The sequence below is a fragment of the Halichoeres trimaculatus genome, unplaced genomic scaffold (assembly GCF_033239565.1).
Source record: "Halichoeres trimaculatus isolate MK-OKI-2021-1 unplaced genomic scaffold, fHalTri1.1 fHalTri1_scaffold_4, whole genome shotgun sequence".
NCBI lineage: Eukaryota > Metazoa > Chordata > Actinopteri > Labriformes > Labridae > Halichoeres > Halichoeres trimaculatus.
In genome coordinates, this window is record NW_027437182.1 from 9,071,260 (window position 1) to 9,086,201 (window position 14,942).

The 14,942-nt window shown below is 39.8% G+C and overlaps 1 long non-coding RNA gene across 1 annotated transcript in view; it reads left to right on the forward strand.

Moving 5' to 3' along the window:
* The window catches only part of LOC141788926 (uncharacterized), a 39,696-nt gene extending 35,103 nt beyond the window's left edge, over positions 1 to 4,593 (forward strand). Inside the window, exon 3 of the long non-coding RNA XR_012598171.1 lies at positions 4,522 to 4,593. This is a non-coding gene — a long non-coding RNA (uncharacterized LOC141788926). The remainder of the gene's footprint in view (positions 1 to 4,521) is intronic.
* Positions 4,594 to 14,942: the final 10,349 nt, after the last annotated feature.

A 14,942-nucleotide genomic window follows, 5' to 3' on the forward strand; every position in this document is an offset into this window, starting at 1 on the left:
GAGTGACTGCCTCCGTCATTCTACCAAGATGACACTTCCTTTTCTCTCTCCTCCTCCTTTGCTTTTTCCTGCTCCACTGGGGTTCATTTGTACTCACCCCAGCTCCATGCAGGCTCCTTCACCTTTTGCTTCAAACATGAATAAACAGTAACACTCAAATCCCACTTAAGATTCAGAGCCCAGGCTGCCACTTATTTTCCAGAGGACTGGATCAAGTAAGGCCAAAGGCTCCTTGCAGGGATGGAGGCACCTCTGTTTCAATGCCCGCCCTTGAAAACACAACAATAAAAGCATACTTCATCACCGTGCGTGCTCATGTAAGCTCCTCTGACATGTCCTGGGAAAAAATATACAAGAACAAAGCTCATAAAGAGCTCCTCTACCCTTGGATTCAAGGTTAAGTGCTTTCATTGTGTGTGGAAAAACTCCTGAGGTTTTTCATTCAGCCTCTGGAGGTGAACACTCGATCCAATGGCAATGTCTCCTGTTGCTGAAAAGTCTGATAATCGTCGTCTGTTCACGGTAATTAGATCAGGAAATGTGCATGTAAGCTGTCTATTACTGATGGTTACTAACCCACTATTTAATCAAACTCAGACACTAATTCACATTTGATGAGTTTATATAAGTCGAATGCAGAAGCAGATTAAACATGGTTATCCCTCTCTCCTATTCCTCATAATGTAATTCCTAATGTAATTAGCCTGTTCTCATTAGGACAGCTGATATGTTATTCTCCTCTGTTATGAAGGTGGACATCACCACAGTATACCAGTAATTGACTTGTTTTCTTTCCCCATTATAACACTTGTACATTTAGTGTTTACTTTGTTTAATTATTGATTCCAGGGCCACACGGAAAGCATTATGCTGTTTAAGAAAAATTAAGATCATGAAATGAAAAGTTGAGGAATATTTATAGGGAGCAGTTGCTGAAGCAGTTTGGTGTGAACACACCTGAGGCAAAGATGTTGAAAGTATGAAACCTTAAGTGGCAGATTTTTTTTTTGTGGGTTCAAGAATAAATTTACATCAACAAACAGAAATGAGGGTGAGACTGAATGAGTCTGAATATCTTAAAGTGATAGAAGATCATATTTGCAGATACATGAATACTGAACATTTCCTCATACCTAAACCTCCATTAATGTAGTGTTGTTGGTGCATCACTTCTGTCCAACCCCAAAATGGCTTGGCCAGTTTCCATTTTACTTTTGTCTGGCTCTTCTGTTCAAGGTCAAATCATGAAGCTTGATTACTTGCTTGGGGGTCACCTGACCTCACGGCTCCTTCAAAAAAAAGGACTTTTAAGGCCTCCAACACATGTACATATTTATCAAAACTTTATTTTGTCTAGAGTACATCTTCACATTAACTGATCTTTTGTTACAGTAAAGAATGCACTTTGGTGGCTTCATTGTTTCTATTTCATAATTTCTCTTTCTTTATTTTATTTTCATTGTCTTGCACTTAGGTATTTGACTGCAAAACTAGAATCAAACCTCTGACCTTTCTTTTGAAAGACAAGAACTGTATATCTAAGCCCCCTGCGCCCAATTGTTATCCAAAATTTACAATTTTTAAAAACATAACCCTCAGCTTAAGAATACCATTAGAAATTTCCCAGTTATTTCCCAGTCACACAGAAAATTGGGTTCAAACTAAGGAAACCTCTATCTAAATTTTCTGAATTAAAATTCTGTCAAACCATGCAACCTGATGAGAATCTGTCAGCTGTGTCAGTTTACATCCACGTAGTAGCGTGTTAGAGCATTACAGCCATAGCCTCGAGTTGCAGCTTTTGTTGGAGTGAAGAGAGGCTGTGCTAGAGCTAAAACCCAGTTAATAACTCTGAGTTAATCATAATTGCTGATGCAGTGGTTAGCACTAAGTAATTTTGCATTGATATGTCCATCTGCAATATTCCTCCGAAACATGTGAGGGCAGTGTAGTTTGTACTATTGTCAGATTGTATTGTTTTCAGCCTTTTTTTTTCTATTTTTTTTTCAAAGTCATTTTAAATTGAAGTTTGTCATACAAATACTATAAAGAAGGAGATGTCAGAGGAGACATTATGTATGGCCAATGAACAGCTGATGTGCAGCGTTCAGGATTTGAAAAAAATACAGGAAGCATGAATTAATTCAATGGACCAATCACAAGGCTCACACTCAGTGTTGTTTCAGTGTCATTAAATGTATGCAAACCTATGGCATAGGGTACGTTGTCGATTCAACAAACAACATAAATCAGGCTTTAGACACAGTTTATGAAAAGCTTGTCAGGCCTACAGGGATGAAAACTTTATTAGTATTTATTAGTATTTATATTCTACTTTATTAGATAGTACACTCAACAAAAGATGCACAAACCCCTTTTTGTAAGCTGGTTGACATACTAACTGTAGTTTTTATAGGTTAAAGTGCAGTCTAACTGAGCTACAAGAATGCATGTAAATTCTTGAACTTTCTTGCAGAGAGTAGAGGGTTCAAGTTCATACAAATGCCTGGTCTCTTTGGAACGTAACGCCCTAAAATTTTAAGCTCAAAAGTCAAGCTTATTGAAATCGAACCTTCAAAATGAGTACAGGGGATCCATTCACATCATGTCACGTTCAGAGATATTATTGGCTCTGGAGAGATAGATCAACCCACTTGGTCAAATGAGGTGTCATTCAAAAGACTGCAATGTTGTCACTGTAGTATTAAAATTTGAAACACCTTGTGTGTTTAAATTAATGTTAAATGGCCCACCCGCTGGCTGCTGCCGGCTAAGGGGTTAAAGTATTGTTTTGTATCAAGTATAGTCTAAAAAACAAACTCACTGATGTATAACTTTAGAAAGAACTGAAGCCTGAAAAAATGTTTGGGCATTTAATCACATTTTCAACCCAAAGCTGTGACACAAAAGAAAGAGCGAGGAGAAGAGAAGCAGCTGCGGTGAAGAAATCATGAGAGGTGGTGAGAAAAGTGAGAATAATTATTTTCCAATTGTAGCAGCAGTTGTGTTCTGAAGCAAAAATAACCACAAAACATCCCCACACAAACCAGTGGGAGGGTGCTGGATGAAGATTTCTTGCAGATGAAGAATGCTAGCGAGGTGTTCATTCAGAGTGCGGTGTGCAGGTTGGTAATTAAAAAGATTGCCCCGTTTTGTGTGCCGAGGGTTTTTACATTTGGGTCAGAGAGAAATATTAGACTCATTTCGTTTTTCAAGTCTTCCCCGATATGCAAGGTCACATACGAAAATTGGATCTGTGAAACTGTGAAAGCATGTGAAAGGATTGCAACCATCCATAACCATCATACTCATCATTTGTGTTCTTCTCTTTTTATTACAAATAAACCTAATTTTGTAGCACTGATGGACTGAAAACTCTAATTTTTGTGAAGTGTTACATTATCTGATTGTTGTTTCCTTTTTTTCTTATGGTTTTGCACCCTTGGATGACTCACAAAGAGGGAGAGAGGCATGAAAAAGAAAGGAGAACAGTCCTGAAGTCTTGACTCAGACATCCTCATTGTGCATTTATACACGGTTTTCTCAGCTGTTAGCAGCAGCAACTTTTCGTCCTTTTTGGCACCATCCATCAGCCCTGCTGGTTGATACCCTCACCTTATTGCCCTTCTCTTCAAATGGCCTCATGGGAAATCTATAGCTGCACTGTATTAAGTAAAACCTCATGCTTGAGGAGTGCGGCCCTACTCCTGCTGACTCATAAAAATGATGGAGACTGTGCTGACTTCAGCTGAATATAATTCTATTACAGCACCAATTTGTTGTTGGGTTTCAGTGCAGCTTCATTCAGTTGTCTGGATGACCCTTCATTTATTTTAGTGCCCTGTTGGGGGGGCGGCACCTGAGCACTTTGGATGATCCTCCGGAAGCCGAGCCGTCAGGGTTCAACTGACGGATCGAGATGATGCATTCTCTCTTCGCTTCTCTCGCCTTTTTCCTCCACTCTGCTGCTAATGCACGATATGTTCTTTCTGCAAATGGAGCTCTTAGCTTTCAAAATAGATTAGGTGCTTTTTTTTTCAATTTTCTTTATTGGCGCATAACATGAAAGCATGTGTCTCGTATGGAACTTATATGTTCAAACATATCCATAATTCACAGGAGTGGCAACATCTTCTGCTTCCCATTTGTCACATTGCTCCACTGCAGAAACTACACAGTCAGTTGCATGCTATTAACCAAGACTCTTTGGCATAATGTTGGTTTTTCATCATTCTTGATGCTCAGTTGGATGCCTTGTCAGTAGCAACAAAAACATATTTCCACATGCTTGAAAGTATGCAATTGTCTGCCTCCTTAAGCTTTGACGTTGCCCTCATTTACAACACATTAATACTTTATCTTGTTGACTTTTACAGAGTGTACTTTCCAGCTGTTCCACATTAAATCTTTTCCTTCAATCTGTCTATCACTACTTTTTTTTTTCCCTCCCTCATCGCTCTCTCAACAGCTTTCCTCGCCTCTTTCCTCTGGTGTGTGTGTGTGTGCGTGTGTGTGTGCAAGTCGTGAGCGGGAACAGGTGGCCTCTGACAGGAAGTGGGTTGGCTCGTGCTTCAAGTAACCCTTCATTCTTCTGTTGCTCCCAGAGGAAAATACTACCCACTATGATGTGGTGAGTCTGTGGGCTGAATGGTGGTTGCTTTTCACAAAGTAGTCTGCTCATGTACAGCTGTTCACACTCTTCATTCTTTTACTTGGTGTTACACTTTATGCCACCCCCACCCCCCAACCAATTCACCAGAAAACTGATTATATATTCAATTTTTTTTTTGTTTTTCTTTAAGTTTTCCACTTATGTATTGTACAATCACAATTATACAGTCACAACCGTGCTCAATACTCCAAAAACAGGAAAACAGGATACACATAAACACATAAAAGGCAGTTTGTTAGTAAGAAAAAAAAAAAAAAATAAATAGAAAAAAAAAGTGAAACAAAAAAACTGCAAATACTTAACAAACTAAAATGGGAACTCAGAGGGGAACCTTCTCTCAAAATAAGACTGGAACAGTTGCCAAACTTTATAATATTTCTGTGTTGCGCCTCAGACAGTGTATCAGAAAACTGTTCATTTAACATAATATTATTAAAGCCATACAAGTTTCCACTGCTCAGAATAATATATTATGGAAGTGGACGTAGCACACAAACTTAAGCCACCTCGCCGTTTTTCTTGGAGCAAAATGTAACATTTATTTTTTTTAAAAAAAGAGCCAAACTCACTTGTAGACTATCGTCTGTGTACCTTGAATAGTAATGACAGCAAAACTAGCCCAAGCTGAATTCTGTTTTGCAATAGAAGAAACTGATAGCATTCTAAATAAACATTTTGAACTGGGGACTGCATTCGTAACAGTGAAATGGCAAAATTCCACCACAACCATGTTCGGTCCGTCTCCACTTCATCACAGAACCAAAGTTGGAGGGTTTCAGTAGTAGGTTTCAATTCTAGGCCCTGTATACACGACAATGTTTCATCTGAAAATGCTGAAACATATAGAAAGTGCAGTGAAAAATAATCTGTTCTTACATGGAAACGCTGGGGGACTGAAAACGCTGCAGGAAGCATGCCAGTCCCACAGGTGGAGCTATAACTGTCTTGGTCAGAAGCGGCTTTTGGTAGATCTCCACCAAAGTAGAGTTGAGCTGATCATCTGGTGTATTGGGGAATAATAAGTGCATAAGTGGAGCAACAGATGCACATTTTGTAAGAAGACAGTCAGCAGATACAGCAGATTGAGCAGCCCAAGCACATGTACTGTTAACCTGTTGTATGCGTTCAAACGAAGCGGAGTGTGACGTCAGCGTTTCCACTGACAACGCCGACTAACTGTTTACATGGCAACGGTGCCGGTAGTGTTTCAGAAAAATCCCACTCTGGAGGCTGTTTTCAAAAGTTTGCGTTTTAGGTAGACCGAAACACCGTTTTCATATAAACGACAGGCTGAAATGCAACAAATTTTTGCGTTTCACCCTAAAACCATTGTTGTGTAAACGGCAAATAGAAAAAAGACTCATCAGTGAGTCAGTAAATTACCAGTGAAATCCCCATGCTGCATTAGGATACTTGTGGACTCGGGGAACACGGAGCCAAACCTCAAAGCATCAGAGACAGATCTGGTGGAAGTCTTGCATAGCTTGTATTTCTGTCCATTCTTGTCCTTGATGTACTCTTGCTTTTTCATCCTTCAGCAGATGCTTATAACCACAAACCCAGAAAACAAACAGTTGTGCTCCCTTTTCTGTTTTTATTCAAGTATTTTTTTTTTCCACATTGGTGTATGTCTGAGATTTGTAGCCCCTCTCTTTATTGGGTTCATGACAACAAAACAGAGGGCCGTTCTCAGGAGGTGAAACTCAGGCACAGTTTAACATATTTACTGTTCCCTTAAGGGAAGTTTAATCGCCTCTCAGAGCAGGGACATTTGTTTGCAGGTACACACCGTTATTGTTTTTCCCAGCTGGGATCAGCAGATCCTCAAGGATATTAAAACTGTGGATACTCACACAAGCACACCCGGAGGAACACACCGCCTCGATGCTGCAGATAGTTGTTATTAAAGAAAACGGTCGGTTGGTGGAGACGCCGCTGTGTGTGTCTCTTTATCTCTCACGTCATCCATGCTATGACAGATTGCTGCGCGGAAATGTCATGTTAATTTGAGCTGTAGAGATCACTTTACAGATGTCTGCACAGAATAACTGAGCAGATATAAAAATAACAAACATATCGATGATGAGTGATGTGTTTACTGCGCAAGCGTCAGAACTGAAAAGAAGGCAGTAATGCAGACATGAGGGTCAAAGAAATGACTTCAGGCTGCAGTGACACCTGAGCTGGCAGATGAAAGATAGTCAGGGAGGTTTGAGGACATGCACAGGTGAATGGTCGGGAGACATCTAGTGGACAGGTAGAGAACAGCAGGTGTGTGTGAACTATTGTTGGAGTGGAGGACGTGAGGGGTGTCTGGTTGCAGGGAAAGCTGAAAGGGACTAATACATTTTTAAAAAGCAGATAGACACAGATGTGATTCTGTTTGTTCTAAATATCCAAGGAAGGATTTACCTCTAATTGCTGTTAATTAATCATTCAGAAAGATTAATGTTCAGTTTGTCTGCGTGTAACATATTTTTTGATCCAAACAATATTTACTTACACACCCTGACTGTAAGCTACATCTGTAAAACAAAAATAACATCAGAAGACTCACAAAAAGCTTTCAGAAGCTTTCTGTCAGGATTAGCCTTCATCTTTTTCAGAAAAACACATCTCCTCACGAAACCCTTTTTGTTTTCCTGCCACACGGGAAACTGATAAGATTGCTGTCTTCTGCAAATGCCTGAAATGAATATTAACAACAAACTTATCGACTGAAAATCTATTTGCACTGATTTTCAGCAGTGGAGACGCTGTTAAAGAGAAACTCAGTCATTTCCAACAAATCTTCTGCTTATTAAAACCAAAAAGGACATTTTTATTCTTGTTGTTGAGAAAAACTGATCTCACTTTGTGTCTCGTCTTGACTGACGATCAATAGATTTATAAGTAGGATGAAGCCTAACCCAAGACATGACTTTTGAATATTTTATATCTTAAGCCAAAATCTCTCCGTCATCGTTAGTTGACCAGGAAACAAAACCTGCAGCTCCAATCTATATCAATGACCAGGTTAAGAGTCATAGTACAAAGGCAAGTTTAATTTAACACCCCAGAGTTCAACTGCATTTAAAGACACCTCTAACAATGGCTGTTTCCTGCTCTGTGACAGTTACAGGAAGTCAGGTTTGATGCTCAGGTCCAGCAAATGACTCCATTGTGCCACAATGTAATCCAATTATGTGAACTATAAATCTGAGACATAATTGTTATGTGGGGCAAAATTTATCATTCGAGCTCCTGTTTTCCAAACTGCTTGAGACACAGTAAAACTAGTACTCATACCTTTTTATGACCTAAAACACTCAGAAGACCGTGGTAAGTAGTTTAAGCCTACCTGACCAATTCCTTCAAGTCCAAAACCAAAGACATGGAAAAACTATTTTAACATGTACAGGTAAGTTTGTGATCTCGAAAAAATTTCCCTTCTACAGTAAGTTGATCTACAGTAAGTCAAACCTCCTATGACAACACCACGCTTGCTGACAAAGTTTAGTAGTGAGAAGAGAGATCCGTGTTTTTCTCTGCTGAAAACAGTTTCTGTAATTAATTTTGAAGTGATGGTGGACACAGGAGCCCAACTGTCAGACAGAAAAAGGACAGAAGAGCAGAAGAAATATAATCAGGAGCGTGATAGCACATGGGTTAAAGGTTAAAACACATGTATAATGTTCATTCCAACCCACCTGCAGCAGCAGTGGTCTGTTCAAACTTGAGAGTCTATCAATAAAATGAAGCGAGGTTGTGTTAGCTTTGCTTGCTAGATGAGCGCTGGCAGGATTCAATGACATTACACATTGGGGATTTGTCTCAGAGCACCAGGCTAAGAGTAGCGCTAAATATAGTTGGCTACTGAACTATGGAACAAACTTAGAAAGTTTGCCTACTGTCACGTTTCAAACAACCACTCGTAACTCTTGATAAATACCTTACCTCCTGGCATTGTATTTCAAGGTTGTCTTGAATGAAGAGTTGCAGAGTTAAAAAGAAGATCTGATCGCCATTAGTTTCTGCCTTGTTAAGATTCACATCTTCACATCAGTGTGCTGGGACGCTGCAATCAAATCAGAACAGATCCTCCTCACAACATCTTTATGCTAAGTTTGGTTTACATTTGGGGTCCAAATGCTTGAAAATAAGACTTCATAATCACTATTTCAAATGGTGTCCACTGAGAATCCATCATACCCAACACATGGCAGTCATACATGCAAAAGCAAGCAGTTTAGTCAAAGATTAGTGAAACATTGAAAGATATTTCATATACAACTGACCACAGCTGATTAAAAATATGCACAGAGGCTCCTTGTATTTTTTTTTTAATTATTATTATTTTTTTATTATTATTTCTTTCTTTCTTTCTTTCTTTCTTTCTTTCTTTCTTTCTTTCTTTCTTTCTTTCTCTATTTATTTATTTATTTATTTATTTATTTATTTCATAAACTTAAAGGAATATGTAGTGGTTTTGAGTCTAATTGTATAATTGGAACCAGTTGTGTTGGAAAAAAAAAAAAAAAAGTAAAATACATCTGGTTAACATGGGATTATTTATATGAAACATTATGGTTAAAGACTGTAAATATAAGGATAACCGGTATGGAAAATGAATGATTGAATGAATGAGTTGTAAATACAACAAATATTGACAAAAGATACAACTGAAAAGAGAAACACTTCTAGAAGACTCCCCCCTCCCAGTGAAAAGCTGGAAGTCTGATGGGGTTGTAGTCTGTGACAGAAGAATTTGACATGCAATCACTGTTAATCTGTCGATTAACTCCACAATTGTTCAATTCATTTTTGGTGAAAACAAAATTCTCATTGCAATTCCCCAAATTTCCCTTGTGTGACTTTTGGATTGCTTCTTTTGTCCAACAAATGGTCCAAAACCAAACTGTGACAAATTTCTAATAGCAGAAATCCTCATTTAGACACTGAAATGAGTGAATAATTTGAGTTTTTGCCTGGAAAATGACAAATGGATTTGTTGTTTACCAAAACAGTTGACAACGGTTGGCTCTTTAGTATTCTTGACTTTAATTACTATTAAAAGTCTTGACGTGAATTGCTTCATTTGTTAACATTTTAACTGGCACTTTTAATTGAAGTCCACATTTCAGCCCCATTATTTTTTAATATTTATGGACCATGTGCACTTTCCTCATTAGCAATAAGAAATTTAAAATGCTCCTGCAATGATCAAAGTGTTGAATATTCGAGGCATCACATTGTGAACCTAACAAACAGGTTCTCATGTTGCTCTCCTTCCTCACAGACAGCCAAAATGCCAGCTCGTCTTCCTCCCTCTCTGCAGCCCACATGAAAGTGATGTCTGAAAAGGTCACACAAACACTGTACTTTCTCTGCGTTTCCCTTGCATCAGTAAGCCTGAGCAGCGCGGTCAATAAATTGGAATGACAGGCCGGATCATTGGCCGCTGTCTGTGGGTTCCTACCTCTCTGTTGTCTTATCCCTGGTGTGTGTCTCTGTCAAGCCCGTCTTCATCTGGACACTCTTACGCAAATATTGATCCCAGCCTTCGTTAGCTCAGCTGGCAGCCGGTAGCATGAGTGTTACCCAGAAAGCTTTTTGACAGACAGTGACCAACAGGATGTTGTGGTGGAAAACAAGAAGCGTGTTTTTTTTAACATTGATAGTTTGACATGAGCGCTTTTGAAAGGTGGATTTATATCACAGAGAGAGGATGAGGGTATCTGTGCAGTTTTCATTCTGCTGTCTTATCAGCATTATAGCCTGGTATCAACTCTCAGAGTTTTAAATCCTCCCTTTATTTCTGCCTCAGACTTGACGTCCTGAGCCTCACAAAGGTGTTAAAGGATGCAGCCGGCAAAGGTTTCCTCTCATTCAGCCTTCCCTTTTGGGCATGCTGACATATCGATCCAAGTGCGTTCAGACCTAGGCGAAGGCAAAGACGTCTGTGTCCGTTTCAACTCGCAATGCACCCCCCGTTTCCATGGCAACCCAAGGCTGTGCGTGCTCCTGTCTCTGAGCAGCCTGCAGGTTGTCATCAGCGCCTGAGGTGTGGTAATGTGTTTTTTTTTGTTTTTTTTTTTGCCTTCCTCTGTCTCTGCTAAAAAAAAAAAAAAAAAGCATGACAGGGATTGTGCAGAGAAAGGTCCATTCGTCTCTGCTGATTGTAAGCTGCCACACACACACACACACACACACTCACTGCTGTTGCGTTGTCTGTCGTGTCAGTGGGGGTTTGCACAAGGTGACTCTGCTGACTCTTCATCATTTCAGCATTTGGGTCATGCTTCGGTTCCACCTCATTGCAATTTTGCCCGTGTTGAAAACATTTTTCTCCTTTTCTGCTGGTCAAGCACAAAACAGTTTGTGACAATATTTGTTTCCTGGAGGAGCCGCGCTGAGAATGAATTGCTCGCTGGTACTCAACATTGGTTCTGTCAGTGAGAGCTGAATTCACACTTTGAACACATTCGTCATAAACGTGTGTTCAGATAAATTAGACAATGGGCCGCAAAATGAGCCCCTCCATTACTCCACTGCAGCTCCATGCACAACATCATCAAGTTAATGTGACGTGACTCTACAATGTTTGTTTCTGTCGTTGGTGGGTGTAATTAACTAATCTCACATGGAGATGAGGGCCCTGTAAATCAATCACAAGAAAATATGTTTCTAATATGCAAGAGTTGTTAGGGCGGAACAGAACTGGAGGAACTTTAAATCATTATAAAGGAAGTCAGCCAGAATCCAACTCTACAACAGACTTCTCTGGAGTCAATTTAAATAATAATGAAGGTATTTAAATTAATTTGTAGTTGTGCTGTTACAATATCAGAATTTCCTGTTATTATTATGACAATAATTTTTCTTGATCCAAACTAAATGTTCATGGTAACTTAAACTTGTAATGAAAAAAAAATGTGATCTGCCAAGTTTGACTTGCATGTCACCATCCGATTTGCATCCTACCTTTACTTTATTGTAGGCTGTGTCTGATTTTATCAGTGTTAAATGCCTCACTGATTTTCACTCTTGGGTCTTTGCTGATCTTCTCCCTGCTTTGGCTTTAGTGTTCTACAAAGCCATGTGGAAAGACAGGTAGCCCCCAGAACAGACCCAGGTGTGCCACCAAATATGATTTGCTGCTATCATTCATTTATCCTTCTGACAAAAAAGGAGCTGATTGAAGATAGTTTTTGGGTTAGGTAGGTTAGGATAGATTTTGTCCGAGCCTTAAGCCTGGGACTGGAATTTCAAATCAAGATAAAGGTTACTGTCTTTGGGGTGCAGGTGGCCTAGCAGTTTAAAGTGATCCTCCGGGATGGAACAAGTTGGGTCCTTTCACAAGGTTTAGGGCAGAAATTACCCCTACAGCAGTGTTTTTGTTCAGCGGAAACCCAGGGTGCATGCACCGAACACCCCCTCCCTGCTCGTCTGCCGGTTTCTTCTGCACTCAGACGGGGACATTTTTTACTTGACCAAGAACACAAATAAACCGACTCCCACCAAAAAAAACTGATATCGGTCTGCATTCACGCTTTTTTTAGAGAATTTTCAGCGCGTTACTTTCACACAAAAACACCGCTGAATAAGGCTCTAGTTCTCATCATGTCTCTTCGTCCTGGCAGACTACCTGCGTTTGTTTATATCTGGCACGCTGCGCGCGCGGACTGATACACTAAGCGGCGAGCACCTTGTAGCCAGCTGTGGCTCTGCAGTGGAGGTAGCGCCGTTTTACAACACGATGAGAACTAGAGCCTTATTTAGCTGTGTTTTTGTGTGAAAGTAATGCGCCGAAAATTCTCTAAAATAGTGTGAATGTAGACCAATATCAGATTTTTTCGGTGGGAGTCCGTTTATTTATGTTTTTGGTCAAGTAAAATATGGTCCCGTCTGAGTGCAGAGGAAACCAGCACACGAGCAGGGAGGGGGTGTTTGGTGCGTGCGCCCTGGGCTTCTGCTGCACAAAAATACTGCTGTAGGGGTAATTTCTGCCCTAAACCTTGTGATAGGACCCAACTTGCTCCATCGCGGAGTATCACTTTAAGGTGGCCCAGGTTCAAATCTAACCTCTTTTCCTCATGTCAGTCCCCACTTCCCTGTTTCATTAGCTGTCCCCTTGTCAGATCAAAGACATAAAAAGACCAAAAACAAGTTAAAAAAAAAAAAGACAGAAAAGAAAAATAGCTTACAGTCTGCCTCTGTGTGAGTCTTTGTTTTACTCCCTTCATAAAAGTCACATCTTTTTAAAAAAATCAAAACCTGCTGACCTTTCATGAAAACCACTCTGGTATGAGTATGGTCATCGTCATCTGTCAAATCCTCCGACATGATTTGTACTGCAGTAAAAGCTAGCTAGCTGGCTGTTGAATCTTTTCCTGCTGCTGCCTTTTCTTTTTTCATTCTATATCAGGTTTTATCCAACACAAAAACTCATTCCCAGCCCCCATGATGAAAAAGTGAGTTACAGGGTACTGTCTTCTTGTTCTTTGCACAAAATCCATATTTTGTTGTTTATAAAAACAGTTATCAGTACCACATTTGTTGAAGAGGTATAAGCATTGGGCTTGGTGGCTTGGGTTCACTCCCAGCCAAGGCCCTTTTCCTTCATGTAATTCCACCACTCTCTGATTCCTGCCCTGTCCACTTTCCTTTTCTTTATAAATAAAGATGTAGAAGCTTATTAGTGTAGCTAGAAAAAAAGCTACAAAAGTCTCTAAACTTTTCTGGTATTAAAAGTTAAACAGCACTTATTTTTCCTTTTTGCATCCACTGTAGCTTTGTCTGCTGCCCAAGGCTTGCCAGTTGCAGGTGCTGCTGGAGTGTATGAGCTCTGGGAGATTGGTGCAAGCCATTGATGATCCATTTTATGTGGCAGGTGTTGACTATAGGAGGGAAGAATTTAGCTCTGTAATAATATAGCACTATCTAACACAGAGAGCCATCATCTAGCTCTGCATACAAACAGAAGGCAGATGTGCCTGAGTGTGCTCATGATAGGAAGGAAAGCTTTTTGCTACTCAGCATCCAGTGAAACATTCATTTCAGCAACAGCTGAGATAAATGTTTAAAAAAGCCTCTGATGAATAAAACAAACTGTTGAGCATTATTTTCCAACATATTTTTATGGATGCTTAAAAAGGATTAAATTGTTTGGATCGTGCGTTTATTTCTACAGGGTAAAGCCAACTTTTGAGATGCTTTAACAACAGTGTATCGGTTGACTGTGATGTGCAGCTACTCTGACCATTACTTGAATGGAAAATCAGCTTCAGAAAATCCCGTTTGGATCTTTCAGAAAGCTCCAAAACACTCAAGCACACCTAGTTGCACCACCAATCTTTGCACAGCTTGAAATCGATACTCGCCCCCATCCCAGCTACACACATGGCCCCCAAAGGTTCGCCTTACACTCTCCTCGTAAAAGATTTCCAGCACATCGCTGAGTGCGGTATAAAAGAAAATGGATTGGAGCACAGTCTGGGTCATCTTTGTGTGAGCACAACAGCTCACACAGGTGCTTTTAAGAAAGGGCAACAATTTTATGTGAATACAATAAAATGTCTGTCATCTTTGGGATGGAAATGCTATAAAAGGAGGGGTGTGTGCTGGTGCTGGGACCTTAAGTGCTTCAATGAAATAGTATAAAAGTAATAAGTGCAATTGAAATCCAATTTAGCTGGACTGGAGTCACAAACCAGTGGAAAAGATTTGTCTTGAGAAGACTCAGACATGTATGTGAGCGTCTATGTGACAAAAATGCCTCATCCAGTGTCATCCTCAAATTTGGCTTTTGTGTCTTTGCCATCTCTGCTTTTGACACTAGCAAAGGGAGTTAGAAAACCAGGATGTGGATAGAACTGAAATGTTTGGTAAATTTAGTTGTGAGGCCTGCAGCTATGTTCACCTGCACATGTTTAGGTCATGTAAGAAAGAAGAAAAACAGATTCAGTTGTCCTAGGTGTCTGTTGATCCTGATAGAAAACCAATAAGAAAATAAATCAAGCCTAAACATTAAGAGCGCTGATATTCTTGACAGCTGAAAGTTTTATCCACTGTGAGGAATTTTATTGAAGCCCCCTTTTTTTAAATCAGATGCTTTTCATTCTCACATCTATTAACAGAATTTCACAATCGATGTCTCTTCAGTGGCTACATCTTAACTTAATTTAGCTTCATTTATCCCCCTTTTAGGAAGTGTGACTCAGTTATGTAAATTAACAACCTTACATGCTGTTTGTTTGTCATTATTAGCTCTTGTGTTTGGTCAACAGTA